This window comes from Euprymna scolopes, chromosome 5 (assembly GCF_053919585.1).
Source record: "Euprymna scolopes isolate OS-2025 chromosome 5, ASM5391958v1, whole genome shotgun sequence".
Taxonomy (NCBI): Eukaryota; Metazoa; Mollusca; class Cephalopoda; order Sepiida; family Sepiolidae; genus Euprymna; species Euprymna scolopes.
In genome coordinates, this window is record NC_136486.1 from 21160543 (window position 1) to 21180438 (window position 19896).

Genomic DNA, 19896 nt, shown 5'->3' on the forward strand with positions numbered 1-19896 from the left:
TAAATATGCCGTCAATTTTAATAGACCAGCTACCCAGGTTAGACGCTGCAACAACCAGTGACATGGTTAAAATCAATTTAAATGCTTTACATTCTGTGAGATAAAAGTTTATGGAGGCTGAATCAAGTGAAAAAATTCGGAGAGCACTGCGATTTAATATAAGACATTATTTGAATGAACAATTTGTAACAGGGGACAGTGTTTATTATAGAAGATGAAACTATAAAGAATGGCGTGACCCTGCCAAAGTTTTGGGTAAAGAGTCAATGTGTATTGATCCAATATGGAGGAGCATTCTACAGGATGCATCCATGTCACTTGATGAAGGTGAACAAAGACCTTGGAAGGCCAAGGAATAAAGAAAATGCAATTCCCTTAAATGAGATAATGAAATCTTGGCAGAGGAAGTTGAAGATGAACATGATGAAAATTCCAATAGTAACAGAAAGACAATACTAAGTAAAGGGAAAATAGTGGAATTCCAAATTATTGGAAGTAATGAGTGGAAAAAAGGAAACATTGAGTACACAACCAAAATCAACTAGAAATTATGGCCATTGGTGGAATATAGAACCAGTTGCAGAAAATGTCCAGTGTGTAGCAATTGGGATAAGGTTAATCAGTGGTGATAACTTCCCGCAAGTAACAGGAGATCATGAAGAACATGGTTTTCCTCACAACTGAACAAGAACAGGCAAAAGATGTGATTGATGCAAAGGAGAAGAAATAAAAAATATGAAAACTCATGAAGTGTATGAATGTGCCCCTAACGTAGGTCAAAAATGCATATCGAGAAAGATGGGTGATGACAGATTAAGGATAACAAAGATAATGAAAGCTCGTCTCGTAGCATGTGGCTATGAAGAAAATTCACACAGCCTAAAAGTGGACTCTCTAACATGTAGCCGTGAAGCTATGCGTCTTGTAATGTTAACAGCCTCCATTAAGAATTGGCAGGTGGAGACCCTTGATCTCACCTCAGCATTTTTGCAAGATGATATACTAGAGAGAGAAGTATTTCTCAGACCACCATCTGAGGCATGTCCAGAGTCACAAGTGTGGAAGCTGAAAAGATGTATTTATGGATTGAATGATGCGTCCCGTTCATAGTACAAGAGTTACTCAGGAATTATCTAAACTAAAAGGAATGATAAGTGCGTATAACAATGCAATGTTTCTTTTGGCATGACTTCTCTGAGAACTTGATGGATATTCTGGCAATGCATGTAGATGATTTTGAATTTTGTGGAAATGATTAGTTAAAGAAAAAAAAATGTGATTTCAGAATTAAGGTAAATATTCATGGTTGAGATGCATGAAAATGGAACTTTCAAATTTCTGGGATTGTGTGTTAGACAAATGGAAGGTAGGATCATAATAAACCAAAACAATTGTCATCTATTTCTCCAATAGATATAAAGAAAGGAAGATCCTTAAGGAAAAATGATGAGCCGAGTGAAAAGACAGATTTAAAGACTAACAGGTCAAATGATGTCGGTATCTACCCTAATGTATCATTTGATATGTGTATGATGAGTAATACCCGAAAATCAAAAGTGAAGTTACTTTTTGAAACCAACAAGTCACTATTAAAGCTAAAATCGAAGACAGATTCCATATCCTTTCCACAGCTGGGAAAATCTTCAGATTTTTAAGAAAATCAAATTATATTAGAACGCTATGAGGAGGTCGTGGGCGGCCATATTGTTTTATATTTTGCCAAAATTCAAGGGCGATAATTCAACTAGAGATTTTGTTTGTATTCCAAATAATTGAAACTTTATAATTGCTAAAAATCATAAAATTTGATTTGTTAATAAAAAAAAATTAATAAAGGTACGTGATTTTTAAAATGACATGTACATAAAAGATTTTTTTTTAATCAAATATAATTGTAAATAAACACCATATTCTTTATTACTCAAAACATAATATAGTGCAACTAAATTCTTTAAATATGACCTGTGTTTGGAAGGGGGGGGGCAGAAAAGGTCTTGCATTAGCACATTTTTTTCCTTTCGAAGGCCCTGTAAGCATGCCTAGGATCACGCTGAAAACATGAAATTAACATTTTGGTAATCTTTTCGTTTTTGTAGATGGAAAACACCTATTAATTGATGCAAAATTCACAAGATGTTTGCATTATTTTCTCCAACCCTGTATCTGTTGGTTTTTACGGCAGAGAGGGAGGTATCCTATCATGTTAAAATATCTATCAAAAGAAAGACTGAATCACACACATTAGACCATGAATGGTGGTATTTAACTAAAATTAAATTGAGGATGCAATCAAAGTTCATGCACTCGTCATTTAGAAAGGCACATTCCAAATTCAGTTTTCATGGATTTTATCTTGGCAATACACCTAGAAATATAGACAGTGATGACATAATTGTTCAAATTGGCCTTCAAGAAATTAACTTCTGGCTCAACAGTAATTTTGTCCCTTAATCAAATGATGGCATCTAACTTGTTTTTGACAACTATTGTGTATGTTCTCTTAAAGTACAAAATTTAATTAGCATTTAACCCCCCCCCCCAAAAAAAAAACTGTCATAAATATTAATTCTTGAATGAAGTATAGAAAGTCTATATAACACAAAAAAAATTTATAAAATATAAGACTATATTTTATAAATTTTTTAATTTTCTTTATACATTTGCAGTTGGCATAGCTGAAATATGTATACAAATATGTAGCCAATAATGTTTATATAAAATTATACAATAATACAGCTCTACTTGCTATTGAACACTATTTTATAAATATTGGAGTTTCATTAGATTAACATTCAGGAAATTGTAGCAATACAATCATTATATATATATATATATATAATCTCATTTAAACACAGTGTTTGAATATATGGTTAAGTGGCAGTTTTAGTCATTTAGAACTGCTTTAAAGCTTCACCGCTCACTCATTTTTTTTTTTTTTTACCAAATTTCAAACAATTATTACAGTTTATAGATTCACCTTCTCAGCTATATTGTGAAAAAAATTTTTTTCAATTTTCGTTCAGTAAAACAAAAGTTAGGAATTTACTGGTGTTCAAAATCATAAAAATTCCTAAGGAGGCGAGTGACATTTTTTATGACTGGTTTCCATAGCAACCACGTCCCTTCAGCGACTAGTATTGCTACTAATTCACTGCTGTCGCAAAAAGAGAAGTAACCAGTGAAGCAGAATGAAAGCAGATGAGTGCCGTACATTGTTTTACATATGTGTATGTTATGTTTAGAGGGGCAAAAAAAAAAATAAAACTGAAATTAAACAAAGAACAAGTGAATTTACTGGAAGCTTGCAAAAATCATGGATTACAATAGAAAAATGCGAGCATGAGAAGTAATGGTGAAACTTGGAAAAGTGAAGGACTAGTTGTTAAAACTAGAAAAGAAAAGGACAAGATATTCTAGTAAAAATATAATAAATTTATAACTTAAAATATTGCAACATTAAGCATTATATAATGTTATGAATTGAATTTAAAAAAAAAATTCTTAATGCTGCAATATTTTAAGTTATAAATTTATATTTTTTACTAGAATATCTTGTCCTTTTCTTTTCCAGTTTTAACTAGTCCTTTAACTTTTCCATGTTTAAGCTTAACCATATTACTTTTCATGCTCCCATTTTTCTATAGATATATAGCTGCTCGTTTTAAATATTGTAGAACTTAGTAAATTTTATGTTTTTGAATTTTTGAGATTATGTATTTGGATTCTTCGGATATTTTTCTCTTCTATTTTCACATTGTAACCTCTGACCTTCTTCAGGTATATCTTGTCGAACTTGTAAATCTACACACAATTTCGAATAGAACCTTTTATTTAATTCATGACAATAGCATACTCTCGTTCCATCAGCCACAACTAGAAGACGTAAGTAATCTGTAATTTTATTTTTACTGTTGGCCACACTGAGGATTGAACCTTAAACCTTCAGAAGAATATAACATTGTGAATAACATTAAAGATGATAATAGTAGCTTGAATAATTCAAATAATATGGATTATTTTCTTAATCAGAATTGTTTAAGGGAACTTGCATACTTAAATTAACTACTGTTGCTAGTATATCTGTTTGTTGCCCAAAGGAGGAGGTAGTGGGTGGGAAAAGAGTATGACAACAGAATAGGTATCTTGTTCCTAACTCAATCCTTTACCTGTATAAGAGCAAAATATGTCCTAAAATGGAGCACTGTTGCCACATCTGGGGAGGAGCCGTCCAAAGCACCTTTTCATTTCTTGACAGGGTCCAAAATCAGCTTTAAAATCTAGTGGGCCAAGTTTTCTTCTTCACCTTACTACTTTCTCACAGAATGTTCATGGCAGTTGCGTCACTGAGCCCCCCCCCCAGTAATCCAATCACAGCTAACACTCGTTTCACTACAACCACTGTGAAGAAAATCCCTTACTCTCTCTGTACCTAAAACTAAATGAAAAATTTGATAAGCAAAGCTTCTTTTCTAGAGCTGTCCATCTGTAGAACACAATACCACTGGGCTACTTCTCTGCTTACTATAACATTATCATTTTGTAGAAGAACATAAGTTATTGAACCGTCCTTGTAAATAATCAATTTCTGCCTAATTTCCACCATGATTGGTTATCATGTTCATTCATTTACCCTTATTCTTGGGTGACCTTTGAGCCTTGATAAGCAGTAATTCCCTTATAAAAAAACAAACAAAAGAAAATCCCCCCCCCCTCTCCAATTGAGCATTGAAAGAAATTGTGAAATCCGACCAAATCCAACACATCAGGTAAAAAGCATTACTGAAAGCGCACTACACACACTTGAAATACTTGTTGTTGCTCGTATATCTCCCCACCCCCTCCAACCCTTACCCAAAGAAGGAAGTGATGTCTGGGCAAATAGTATAACAGAACAAAAAAAATACATTATACGTCCACCCCCAATATAAATTCAATTTATGGCATGTGAAATCCGGCCAAACCAACACATCGGGTCAGGAGTTGTTGAAATCACTAAACATGCTCAGTATAGACGTCATCCTAAGGCAGAATCTATTCTGCTGGTATGTTCAGGTGTAACATTCATTATCCTGGATAAACCGTTCAGAAACATGGATGTCTTAAATCACAGGAAGAAAAACTGAAAGCAAATCGTATCATAGTCATAGTAGTGGCATTCCTCTTGGGTCAGTTGGGCTGGCTCTTTTCAACAAGTTTACTTTGTCCCGAACACTGGTTGACTAAGCATGACGATCCGAAGCACCTTCCATTATGAGTGTAAGCCATTTGAGGTTTCAGCGACAGACTTTGTTTATGTGAGAACCCAGAATCAGTTCAGCATCCTACTCTACTGTCTTGAGCCAGGTTTTGAGTTGGCAACTGTGACATTTCTTTCAGTCTGGTGGTGATGCTGAGTGGATGACTTCATGAATGAAGACACCTAGGTGTCGTCGTAGGACATGACCAAGGCAATGAAGATATTTGGCAAGAATAGTATCTTGCAGCAAGCGCAAACTTTACTGTTAAAGATAAACTGTTGCCAGCAAACAGGGTGCAGTGATGGTCAAATATTTTCAGTTTGCATCGGTCATTTGCCCATACAGGCCAAAGTCTCGCAGTCATAAAGAAGAATGGTGCAGATGAGCACCTGGTAGATGTTCCTTACTTTGGTGTTCAGCATTATTTCTTTTAGAGATCAGAACCATTGCCAAAGTTGACAGAAGGCAGTGTGAGCATTGCTGATGGAGTTGATGTCTTCCTTCTCTTGACCAGTTGTGATGAGAGCCAAGACTTGGAAACAAGTGATTGTACAACACACGTTGGAATTTGGAAACCATGAACCATGAGAAATGTAGAGTGAGTTTGCATTGTGTAAGAAGACATCTGACTCCTGAACTAGTGACGTTAAATGGATGAAAGTATAGGTTTGACTTCAGACAATTTAATACCAAATCTTGATTCAGAATATATTTAAGATCTATAGATAAATCTTTCAGTGCTTAACATCACAGTTTAAATAAATCCTTCAAAAATTGATTTGTACAGTTTTCTACACTGTTTTATTTGGTTCAAAAAAATTTTTTAGTCCCTCGACAAATGGGGGGATTGAACCTAGAAATTTACTCCTGTTCATCCGTTTGTTTACACTTTTCTCAATCACACCGTGGATTTTCAAAAAAGTTGCACAAACATTAGTCATGGTGAAAGTAAATTTTTCACTTGAGGAGGGGGACTTCACATGCTCGGCTTGTTTTTTTTTTTGTAATGTTTTCTTTAGAACTAAGATTTACATTTTTTTTATTTTTTTATTTTATATTGCAGATCTCGATGTTTACTTGAAGAGGTCAGTTTTGATCGAATGAATGTATTCCACATACAATGTTGAACAAAACACCCTGGGCAATCATAGTAGCCAGATTTTATCTCTATCGAAGTCTTGGCGATTTTATGAGGAGGAACGAAAATACATTGCAGTTCTAGAGATGACAAATGTGGCCTTTTTTCATTTTGCTTCTAGCAGATGGTGCATGATGTTACTTACTTCAATATGGTAAGTCATTTTCTTTTTCTTCGTCTCAAACAATCTGATAGTTTGTGAAGATCTTTATGCACAGATACATTCCTCTTAATTTTTTTCATCATTCTGTTTGTAATATTAGTAACTGATAATGGTTCTTTATTATTGTAACGAAGAAAAATGAAATGTTAAATTTCATGGGAAACCAGTAGTATCTACTGATTTGTTATGTCACAGTAATGAACATATCCAAAAATTACAAAAAAGCAAATTAATAAAAGTTTTCAAAGAAAATTAGCAAAAATTAAGTTTTGCTAAATTGGCCAAGGATTTTCAGTTTTCAGAAAATATTAACCTTTTTCTTTTCTTTTTTTTTTTTTTTTGCAAAGCTCAATTTTGCTAATTGTCTTCAAGAACTATTTTCATTAACTAATTTTCTATCCTATCATTTTTCATAAATTTTGGATATATTCATTATTGTGACAAGTAGTATCATTGGTTTCACTTAAAATTCAATATTTCAATTTTCAAATTTTGCTACAATAGCAATGAGCCCATATAATTTAGGTATAGACACTTCTTTCAATCTGATCAAATCAAATTTTCCTATTTGATACACCCATCTCTATATTGTCTAGATTTAATCTTCCTTTGAAGTAATCTGATCTGTGTTCATTCTCGTATCATTTTTCTCCATGCATAACTCATCAGCCATCATTACAATGTGAATACATGGCTGATAAACTCTTCCGCCGGTTAATAATAAATGGGGGTAACGTTGGTTAACAACACACTGAAAACCTGGGTGTGCCGCGTTCAAATACAGTTCGTTCCACATTTTCACCAAACTAACCTGACCTTGTGTCTAACCTGAAAAAGAAGTAAATAAAATGGACTATTAGTATTTTTATTACTATATGTGATAAGCGTTAGATGTGCTATTGAACAATAAATTGTAATGATTTCTTAACACAAGCCCCCCCCCCCCTAAAAAAAAAGGTCCTAACAACCGAATAGATGTGCCTCCTCCCCCCTGTAGTATTAAAAGATAGTGTAACTAATCAAACTAATTTGTATATTTTCTGCTTTATACATATACAAAATCATTAAGTATAGATAACCATTAATCTCTGAGAGGTCTTTATAAGGGAATGGTCATAAGGTTGGAAACCCGATTGATTTCAGGTTTTCTTTTTCTATCAGCCACTCTTGTAAGCCCACCCACCCCTCTATTTTTTTTTTTTTTTTTTTTTTTTAATTTAAAACACTTTTTTTGTTCTCATCAGCAGAGTGATGGAAATCAGAATGGAAGAAAAAAAAATTGAAGAAAAGAAAGATGTGCACATACGGATGTTTGTGGTTTGTTCATATTAACATAATTGTCTTTTTTGATCAAAGTCTTATTCACTCGTCTAATGAAGGGGAGGAGTGATCTGTGGGCAAAAAATACATAGCATGGAACTGTTTGTAATGGTATTTCATGATTGAATAGTATTATGAAAAAGCTTCTTTTTTTTTTTTTTTTTTGTGTTAAACTTCAAATCCCCTCTTCCTCCTCCTCTTCAAATGGTCATGGAATGGGAGGTTATTTGTCAACAAACCATGTTTAAAAATGAAAATACTGTAAAACAGTTCAAATTGAGAAATCCATTTTTTCCAGGTTTTTTTTAGAAAATTTATCTATTTTAAATTTATTTTTAAATGTATAGTGTATATAATATGGAAACTTTATGAATCTTGATTGAAAGAATATATATATATTATATATATAATCTTGTAATACAGCTTCAATGAAATATGAAAAAAAAAAAAGTCTTTTTTGGAATTCACTCATACTCAACCAGTTCCAAAATTCATATTTTTTTTTTATAACCGAGTAATGAAAACAGAAGAAAAAGATATTTCTTCAGGAAATCGTCACATGATTAATTTTTTCTGTTTTCCTAAAAGGGGTGGGGTGGGGTGGGGTTATGTAATATGTTAATTATGGAAATAATATAAGTACAATAAAATTGAACAGATTTTCTGCATCAAACAATCAGTTTTTTTAGGTAGGTTGAAAACTTTTTTTAGCCAAAATTGTTTCAACTATATTAAATCCTATATTTATCATAAAAGCAAGATGTGTTTAATTTGATAAAGTTGAAACAATGTTTTGATTAAAGACTCTTACTCTATTTCTTTATTCTAAATTCTTTTATAACTACAGACGTGTTTCATGCTTACAAAATCATCAGTGCATGATGGCAATTTCTGCTGGTTGGGAATATATATTTGAAAATTTAAAAAACCAAATATATAATTTCTCATTAAAATTGATTTTTTTTTTTGTTGTTAAATAATATTTGTAGAAGAGCTTATTTTTTTCTTATAGTGGAGGGGTTTGGCCCTTTATGGAGACAAATGTACACATCCAATGTTGTTGCTGATTGGTGTTAAATCTGCATGGTTGGAGCAAATTATGAATGGAGAAATGTGGTCACATATTTGAAATATGTTTACCTAAGTTTAATTTGAAAAAATAAAACACCAAATTTTCATTTATGAATTTGTTTTTACAACAAAAATCTTGAAAAAAATTGTATTTTAATCATTTAATAAAATATAACATTCGGTTTTCTAAATTTTAGAATTACTTTTATAATGTTTTAAAAATGTAACCATCCTCTCTCTCTCATATATATATCTGTTAATGAAAAAAAAAATTATTTAGGTACCAAAATCTCAACATCAAATACCAATCATTGTACGATCGTTTCTGAGATCATAGAAAAAATTTATTTAATAGTTTCATCAGCATTGGGATTACACATTAAACAGAAACCTTAAATATATAATTAACACCAAAGTGAGGAAACCAAAATATTATAATCAGGATTATATGCTATAAAGCAGCAAATATAATCTACTTAGAGAAATGCTTAAATGGGCTATATCAAACAATTATAAATACTATTTAAATACCACATTAACACCCAAGTGAATATATCAAATACTTATACAGAAAATTAAGATTATAGATTAAAAAGACGTAAAATAATCTTAAAGAACAGATTATAATGACTATATCTGTCTAGTAAATATATTACTTAAACAAACTGTTACGACATGACCTACTAATATTGATATGCCATAGTTACGATAATTTTTTTAAATTTCAAGTTTCAAATACAAAGTGAAAAACATGATAATAAATTGTAGAGATAATATATATTTTAGAAAGTTTCCAGTATTTCTTTTTTCTGAAATATTTTTTAAATAAAATTTTTGGTTTTAAATTATGTATTTCGGTTCTTTTCTGAACATTAAATCTATACTGTGTCCCCCCAAAACAAATCTTTCACTAAAAGGGGAGAAGGCTGAAATATGAAGATTTAAAAAGCCAAAAAAAAACAAAAAAATGAAAACAAACAAAATGCTAGTAAAAATAAGGTTACATTTCTAATTTACGTTTGTAGGCTCCCCCCCCCCCCAATCTGATCATTCAAATTCTTGTTTATTATTGCATCTAACTAAGTAATGTATCTGGAATTCAGAAACGTACATGGTGCAATTATTTGTAAACCAAACAAATAAGTTTGTAATACAAATAACCTAGATAATTAAATCTTGAGAAAGATTGTTTAAATAAGGTTCGTGAAATGTCTTGTGTATTTACTTTATGCAAAGCAAAATCTTTCAAAGTGAATTTATCCAAGATGACAGCTTAGCCGTGATACTGGGTTGTGTGTGAAGTGTCTGCGCGTTTTGATCAGTTGAATGATGTTTTGTTATTCCTTCCATGTTGGTGATGCTAATACAGGGTGGGGTAGAGCAACTTCCTTATTTGGAATATCAATTAAAACACAAGTCATGTAGGTATTTCTTTGAGCTGCAAGAAGTACATTTAAATTTTATTTTTTACGTTTTAAAAATATCAGTAAGATGGCAGCCATTCTTTATACACTGAGTTAATCGAAATTTGAAGTTTCGGTCAACTCTTTCCAGCATATCAATGGGTATGTTGGCGACAGTTCGACGAATGTTGTTTTTTCAGGTGAGTCACGGTGCTAGGACGATTGTTGTAAACAATTGATTTCAGATATCCCCATAAAAAAATAGTGTCATGATGATAAATCAAGGGACTGTGCTGGCCAATGCAGATCGTTCCTTAAGGAGATGAGGTGTCTTGAGAAGTTACTTGGTGTCTGCTTGAATTTCACACATGGAGAAAATGAGTACAATTTCTTCAGTTATTCTAGCCGAGTTGCACAAATCTGTTGCTGGGAAATGCATTGCAATCTAGTTTGGTTGTTTGTCTTAGATTTTTTTTTATGATTACATAGAATATTTTAGAAGACTATTGACTAACGCACTGATTGACTAATTGTTGTGTATGCCCTTTTTTTTTTAAAATTATTCAAACTGATCTTAGCTCCAGTCCTGGTGAAGACTATCCTAAGATATAGTCAGCCATTTATTAAACAAAGGATAATGTTGGTTAATTATAAGTACAAAATCAGTAAAATAAAACAATCTGGTTTTAAAATGAATTTAAAACTAGATTTTATACTGGAAGACAGACGATTTTAGAAAAGAGACATGTAAGCATGTTTTTTCTGTTAACACATGCAGACATCGAAGGACGTTTACATACTTTATTTATATTTTTGACAGACAATGTATATATAAAGTTAAAGTCTATATATGTCTATTCACGTTACACTTGAACTGCTTTAAAACAATGAAAAACAAAAATGGTCATTGTCATAAACAATAGGGTAAAAGTCAAAAATACAGTCCAAGGGAAATAACTCTTAACAGTATTTTACCTGGTCCAATGGTGAAACTTTTCATATCCATGCTGTTATAAATGGGGTTAGGGTAAGCATATCATAATTTAATGCCTTGAATATGTGTTTGTCAAAAAATTATTTGCAGTGGGGTCAGCTAAATGAGTACTTGCAGTGAAGGATTGGCAAACTGACTGTAGTTCTGCAGAAAATTTAGAAGTAAAAAAAAATGTTATAATAGAAATACTACAAATCTATCATGGGGAAAATAGGGACTGGATCGAAGATGAGAAAAATATTCTACAAAAGATTGCAAAGTCAGTTTTGCACAATAAATGCAAGAGTACCCTGAGCGACACCCTGACAGCATTATGTTGTTTTACAATGCATCTGAATCTTATACAAGTGTTGAAGAAATGCAAATACTCATGTTTGCTTAAGAAGTGCAAATACTCACCTATCATCTTACATCTATCCGTCTTAGTCCGGTAGCAAGTTTGTGTATTGCAACTATCACTGTCAGAAGTAATCTATCTTCATTTACCTGGATTCAGTCATTCTTTTTGTTGGCCCCTCCTATTCTTGTCTCCATGTGAGAACTCTCATAACAGAGGTAAAAGGGCAGAGGTAACCCTGTCTGAAACAGAACGAGTTAACTCCCCTTTATCATAGTTTTATCGTCCTAACATATAAAAAAAAAAAACATGCTATGCTACCTGTTTTGGTGGGATTAATTTGCAGGTTATGTTGATTGGATTTTATTGTGCAGGGTTGGTTGTGTGATTTTCCCCAAAATGCTAGTTTTTGACAGCTCACTGCTACCCTATCTACCTTGCCTGCTTTATGCATAATAAAGTACTTTCCTGCATGGTTTATTACTTCAAAAGATATTTAGTAGTCAGTGGTCTCTTTATGTTGTCTTCTTTGACACGGATTTGCTGCTGGATAACTTCCTTTACATGTACGTTGTGCACTATAACTTCACGTTTCTCATTTTCTTGCACTGTCATCCACTTCTTTCATTGTCCAAGTCTTGTATCAAAGATTAATTTTTTTTTTTTTTTTTAAATTTGTGTTAATATGATCACCCAGTTTCCTTGGTATTAGTTCGCTAGTGTCATAATACAGTGACTAACATGGCAGGTGCTTCTCTAGAAGCTGTCTTACTTCCAGAGCAAACGTTTAAACAAAGCAAGGGATGTAACTATTATCCATGCATAATGACGTGCACCTCTTATCAAATTAAATAACTCAACATTGTTGGTGTCTTCTTGCAAAGACTATAATTTTATAAAAAGTTAAGTAAAACAAATTTTTTTTTTTTTTCACCCACGATAAGATAGTGTAAAGGGCTACTATTTGGAACTAAATTTACAGCGATACTATGTAGGGAGTTGAGCAGCAAAATGTCTGTTCACATTACTCTTCTGTATGTCAGTATAGTAAGAAAAACAGGGACCTGGGAGGGAATTCCAAAATCTATCAGTTCAAGGAAGGGAACTATTTGAGTAGGTTTTCCAACATCTAGGGATTTCTGCAGTGTAAGGGTGAGATTTTTCTGCTTGTCTAGTTGGAGGCATTTGTCAAGGTGGGGTACTAGTGCTTAGAGTTCATCAGAGCACATTCCATTAAAATACTTGCTAAATAGGCACAGATGCAACATTTCGGTGATGTGACAGAAGTTGGAGTTTGGTTGATAGTGCGGTACCTATTAGATTGGAGATTTTATTTTAACCCTGTCGAGGAGCGAGATACTAGATGCAGATGCACTAACCCAGATGTGGCAATAATACTCCATGCATAGGCGAATAGTAGCTTTGTAGGGGTATAGGATATTCTTAGGTGTGAGTAACCTTTAATACGGCAGAGAGAGAGCTCACTTCTTTGCAGCAACCTTGCAATGTCCTCAATGTATTTGTTCCAATTCATGTTGCCTGTGAATGTCTATCCCTATCATTCTTTTACCTACATTTACTTCATAGCTCGGGCATTAATGTCAAAGGAAAAAGTAAATCGTAAGCTAAACATTTTGATTCTAGGTGGTAGTGCACAAGTCTTTTTTTTTTTTTTAATCATTACTATATGTTGGGTCCAATATAATCCTATATATAATAATTTGGTAGCAGAAATTCCCCTCTGGATTAAAGTACACTAGGTTTGCTCCAACAGAGGTCACATACAAATTTATTGTCTTGACTATTAGCCAGTATATCATGTAACTTTCAAATTCTATCTTGCACACTTATTTGCTATATTAAAATCTTCATCCTAGGAGAAACATCACCACGATCGCAAAGATATACAATGGCAGTAGCTGATTTTTTTTTTTTTAATACATTAATATAAAAATGCAAAAGAAACAAGTCAAACAAAAAAAGAAAGAAAGAAAAAAAGAAGACGAAGAAGAAGAAGAAAAAGGGAGGGGGATAGAGGTATAATGCAAGGGTATTTATCCTTATTAGGGCTAGAGAAAGAAAAATTCATTGTATATTTCAGTGCTGACTATCAGTTTATGGGTACAGGAAAAGTTAAAGCTGAAGAGTGATAAAAGGGTGTATTCTTTCCCGAATTCCTAAATAGATAAAAATGTAGATAAATAAAGGTCATATGTAAACGAAAGAATCTAATAAAATACCCTTCTCCTTCTTGTTCCATATTACTATATCAGGTTTTATAACTCTGTTTTCTAGGTACGTAGCTGGAGGAATTGCATAGTCATAGTGGATGTTATATGACTTCTTTCCAAGTATATGTTCCCAAGACTTGCTGCTGCATTCGATATTCAATTTAAAGATATTTACACACTTTATTATTTCGCATTATACAGTAGCCGTCTCCTAGCAGAACCTTACAGTTAAATGCCAATTGGCTCACACTCTCTACTTCTGTATGGCAAAATCTGCATTTGTTGTCATTGCTGAGACCACTCATCTTTTTAAAAGCATTGGTCATCAAGCCTTGATATTGGGCAGTTATTATAATCTGATCATAGTGGAGCGATTCTTCTTTTAGTCAGCTTAGAGTTGGATTTTGGGAACTCATCAGATATTGTTTGATGCTCACAATAGTTGCACTGCATTGATGGTCAGTTTCTGAGAGCCTTATACCTTCTGTCCATTTGGGCAGATACATTCTAGGCAGACTGGTTTCTGTATATTAGTTTGTATATTGTCAACATTTTTCATGTCTTACTGTTCAGCCTGTTTATTTCCTTTTGTGGCCAGTCGACAATGCCAAAGCCATATGTTACAACAGGCATGACTAATAGTTGGTTAATAGCAGTTACTTGGTTTTTTGCCTGTAAGTTCCGTTTTACATATCTTCCTGACTTGGAGCATGCATTCACTGCCAATTTTTTCTCATCTTGGCATGCTGAGTAGTCATGTTATCTTCTGTGCAATGGTATTTGTATTTTTCTTGCTCTTTTATGTCCTCGATGTTTGTATTTTCATCCAGCTGTACATTTTCAGTTTACGTTTTCTCCAGATTTGATGGAGCACTTGGCACATTTGTCCAGTCCAAATTTCATGCCAATATCTCTGGAGAAGTTATGCACAACCTACAAGAGTTCACTCAAGTCGGCGTCTGAGCTGGCATACAGTTTGAAGACATCCATGAAGAGCAGGTGCTTGATTCTTTTGTTTGGGTCTTGTTGGCGACCTATCATCAAGCAGAAGAGTAAGGGGGATAAAGTTATCTCGTAAGATTCCTCGTCTGATCATATCAGAGGCCTTTACAGTTCCATTTAAGTGGCTTAATGTCATTTATGTTTATATGTATAGCCAGTAATGTTTGATTGAGTGTATCTTATACTCGTATAATTCTAGGCACTGTAGAAACCATGTGTGTGGCACACTATCATTCCTTTTGATAGGCAATCTAAGCCATGCTTGGGTTCCTCTGTCTCTTTCTACAGTCTTCAAGGATGGTCTTATAAATCAACAGCTGGTCCTTGATTCCTAAACATTTCTTCTTACACTCTCCTTGTTCTTTTTCAAAGTATACTCTAGAGGAGAGGTGTTGTCTGCAATTAGGTCAGTGAAGAGCTTGTAGATGGGCCTGTATTTACGTTGATCCGTAACAATAGTGAAATGCTTCCCCAGTAATCAGGTCTGTCCATTTACGAACACATTTTACTATAGCATACGCTTTTTTTTCGACTTTTATATGAAGTTGCGTTTCAGAGTGTTTAACGACTGGGAAAAGAATGCTCCAGGTCTCCAGCTTGTAAGAGAATGCCTCCGATGGCTTTTTATAAGGCATCAGTTTCAATAACAAACCACAATTCATCATCAATAACCTTTACAAAAGATTTGGCAATGTCTGTCTTGAGCTTTTTGAAAGAGTTTACAACTGTTACGTTGTTGTATCATAAAATGAGCATTTGTTGTATATTGGTTGAACTTGGAATGGAGATGATATATTAAAACGTGTCTATTTATAATAGATTGTGTGTTTGATTATCTTATCAGAGTTAATGTCGTTTGTGTGTGATCATCTAGTGGTCTTTCTATTACACATGTTCATATGCTGTTAAGTGTGAATATGTGTGTGACATGTCATTTGAACATACCTTCTGCCATTTTGTTGGTCCATCTGGAGATTCTCATCTGGGAGGGAGACTTGATACCTGTTTTTGGGGACGAAGATTTATTTCACACCAAGACAAGAAATTGGTTCTATAGTTTATTTCACTTTCCCAGATGTCTTGCAGAAGGTGGAAAGTGAATTTGGCCTGTGTTTTTTTCTTCTAGGTCTTATTTCTACCACGTCAGCGTTCGTTCCTCACCCCCAGCGAAGGGGAGGAGACAACGGTGAAGCCGTCCGCTCTCGTCCAAGTCGCAACCAAGTCTCTTCGATTCAGCTAACCTGATCACATGACTCACATGCAATCCAATCAGCTGATCTTAACTTCCGGTCAACGTGTCTACACTATAATTCACACTCTCCCTCTCTCTCCATTCTCTAACATTCCTTCCCCCATTATTTATAAAAATGTATGGCGAAGACATACATTTTTTTTTTTTTTTTACTACCCACTTTTTCTAAGGGAATCCTAAGCTCACCCCACTGGCAAAGGAACTGTCATACCATTATTCAATAAACCATAATTCAAATAAATAAAATTACATCCACAAATAATACCATGTGGCGCGAATCCTTGCGCCCTTGAAGGTTAACAACGCTGTGACCTCATGGCCTCCATCTCGCATCTTAGGATCATGCAGAGATCACTATATCTCTCGTCACGCTATAACGGGTTTCCACAAGCACATGCCTCATACGAGATAAAAGATTTTTCTTATCACATTACAAGAGCATTTTCCTATGTCTCCCGCCGAATTACGCATCCGGAGAAAAATCCCACGAAAAAAAACGACCCCCCAAAAAAAAAATTCTACAACCATTTCGAAAATTAGAATAAATATCGACTGACTCTTCCAAACTTAAGAACTAGTTGACCCCTTATTCAACCCAGTAGTGTCTTTTTTTTCTACACTGCTTAAATCTTATTTCTTTCTCTTTTTTTTTTTTTTTTTTTTTTTTTTTTTAACATTTTTATCATTATTATTACTATCATTATTATTTAATTAACATGTTCTTACTTATAAATTAATCATTATCTCAATAAACCTCACAAGGCAAAAATTCACTCCTCCTCCATTCTGCGAAAAAAAAAATACATGTCCAAGAACAAGAAAAAACCTGCACAATTCTGATGTGAGAAAACATCAATCGCATGAAAATATAAATAAAAAAAAAAATTCTTATCATTCAAAGTCTCATCTCACCAATAAAAAGTTAGAAATAACAAAACATAGATTCGTGGAAACCCAAAATTGTCCACGTCAGCAAATTCTAAGGTTGGTTACATCACCTTTTACCACCTCACAGAATCTAAAAAAAAAAAAAAAAAAAAAATATCAGTCGTTTACAAAAAATACATAGACATTTACAATTAAAATACATAGTCGTTTCCAAAAACAAAAAAAGACGACTCACTTATAACTTTCAGACAATCCTTCATAAAACAAAATTCAACACAAAATAACAATCGATGGAAACTAAAATTGTCCATGTCACCTAACACTGGGGTTTTCTGAAAAAGAAAAAAAAAATCACCTTTTACTTATGTGAGCGATTTTTATTATGGCCTCCTCTGCCATCCTCTCTTCTGCCACTTATGCCACATCAGGGGAACTCAATTTGCTCCCTGATATTGAACAGAAATATATTTTGCTCTGCTATATTGGAAAAACTTTTTTTCCAGGTCGGTAACCGCGACTGCCTTTCAAGGCATATAGCTCAGCGAAAAATATGGAGACTTCCACCCATGGATTTTTCCATGTTGATCCTACTCGAAATCACAGAATCCCATCACCCAAAGACAACACTTGTGTTTTTTCCTCTTTTTTTTTCTTAATCTAAAAAAACATACATTTAAACATTTCATTAAACAGTTTACATACAATGAATAACATTTTTCCACACCAGAAAAAAAAAATTCTTACGAAAACAATTTCACATTAGCAGAAAATGTCCCTTACTTCTTAACAAAAAAAATACACATTGTTTTTCCTAAAAGTATGCAAAGCTTTTACAATTTAACCACATTTTAACTGTATATAATTGTTTAACCTATAAATTCATAACAAATATTTGATTGACGTGTTTATCGTAATTGTGACAAGTCTCTTCATTCACACTCTGTAACTAAAGTTTATATTTCTTTTCTATTTCTTTCTTTTCTTTTTGTTTTACACATTGACTGCATATTCAAAATTAACAATTTATTATCAGTATGTCGATTGATATATCTTTCTTTTTCAATTTCCTGTTTATTTTTCTACACCGTAACATAGCATTTTTTTCTTTCTGTGTTTTCATATTTAAAATCAACAATTCGTTATCTGTATGTCGATCGAGCTATCTGTTTTTTCCCCCTTACTTCTCTTAATTTAGCATAATATATAACTATACATAATTTTAATGTCTTTTTTTTCCGTTGTATATATATTTTTTTTTCACCGCTGTTCAATGAAAGGACCCTACGTTGTTTTTTTTCCTTTAATTTTTATCTTTTCATTTTTTATGTGTAGCGTACAATATTTTTTTTTCGTTGTGTCTATATAACATTTTTTTTTTATATGGTAACCACCAGGTTTGAGATTTTTTTTCCACACTGTTGTCTGAGTGTTCTAGTTCAAGAACGGCACCAAATGAGCGTTTGAATATACGGCGCAGACATGTTTTCTATGTCTCCCGTCTTAAATAATTTATTCGGCCGGACCCTTTTTCACAGCCCATATGGCATCATTCAGGGATGTGGGTAAAGTAACCTCATGTTCGTTAACAGCTGTCTTTCAGCCATCCCATCCCATGCCAATTCCAATATCAAGGCGCTTCCCGCCTTATCTCAAAAAAAAAAAAAAGAAAAAAATTTGCCGACATCTCATCCGACAGATTTCTGACTTCTAAAGTTCTTGCATATCAGCGGCATATATTCTATCTTTTTTTTTTTTTTTTTTTTTTTTATTCTTTCTCCTACTTCAGATTCACTACATAGTGGCCACATCACCACTACACGTCCACTCTTGAGTTGGAAGTTCTGTTACTCCCAAGATTGGGCATTTTCAATCAGCCGAAGCTCACAAGCGGCCCTATCTGCAAGCTTAATCTATGTGGGTGCATTCTATCGTGCACCCTTGTTGCAGCTACAACAAGCCTTTTAAGCCCATAGGCCTGCAGTACTCCCATCTTTATTGTATGCGAAGAATATGATCTTTCAACCGTAACACCGGTCAGCTTAATCAAGCTACATACAGACGGCGAAAATAGCATTTTTCATAATCGAAAAACCTATTAAAAAATTATTGCAAGGTCCTGTGAATCTCTTCAAAAAAAAAAAAAATAGTTAACCGCCTACGTAAATTTAATCCTGCCCCCTTTTTAAAATTCTAATTTTACTAGACCGACCATTTTATCTTAATCTAATCTGATTTTTTAAAAAAAATTTTTTTATTTAATATTTTGCAGACTCCTGGAAAACAACAATTATACATTATATAATACAATATCAAATCATCAATACACATTTTTTTTAACAATGAACATCTAAGTAATTACATAAAACAACCTTCTTCAGTCCTCAAAAAAAAAATGTTCAAAAATGCTGTTAAAACTGGAAAAACAATGTTCACGATTTACAGAAACAGTCCATTGCTTCTGACCTGAAAAAGAGCATCAATTCTTTTTTTCTTTTCTTTCTTTTTTTTAACCAGTTCAAAACAAGCGATGGCCATTTCCTCTATAAACTTCTGCAACGGTGTAAATATTTCAAATCATGATTGACACATTCAAAACAATTTCATTTGTGCGTGTTCCCATTACATTTTCTTACTGTCTCATCGGTCCATTGTTTTAAACAGAATAACGTAATTCTTTTATATGGTTCTGAGCAACCGTTACTGAGTTATTACCATTCTAAAATGGAAAAAAGTCTGTAAAATTTAAGCTTTGCAGACTTTTTGCCATATTTGGTACCCCATAATTTCAAATTTGTTTTCAACACCTAAATTTTATTTTTTGAGGAAGTATTCAAAGCATACTATGAGGTTTAAAGCATTA

The 19896-nt window shown here is 33.2% G+C and overlaps 1 protein-coding gene across 3 annotated transcripts in view; it reads left to right on the forward strand.

The window, feature by feature from the left end:
* The window catches only part of LOC145276733 (U1 small nuclear ribonucleoprotein A-like), a 199744-nt gene that overhangs the window by 47307 nt on the left and 132541 nt on the right, over nucleotides 1-19896 (forward strand). The window contains exons 8-9 of one of the 3 annotated variants that reach the window (XR_013868000.1): nucleotides 6301-6529; nucleotides 7783-7855. The gene's annotated coding sequence lies outside the window, so the exon portion shown is untranslated. Of the gene's footprint in view, nucleotides 1-6300; nucleotides 6530-7782; nucleotides 7856-19896 lie in introns of those variants that run through there. The other 2 variants (XR_013868001.1, XR_013868002.1) reach the window with 2 other exon arrangements.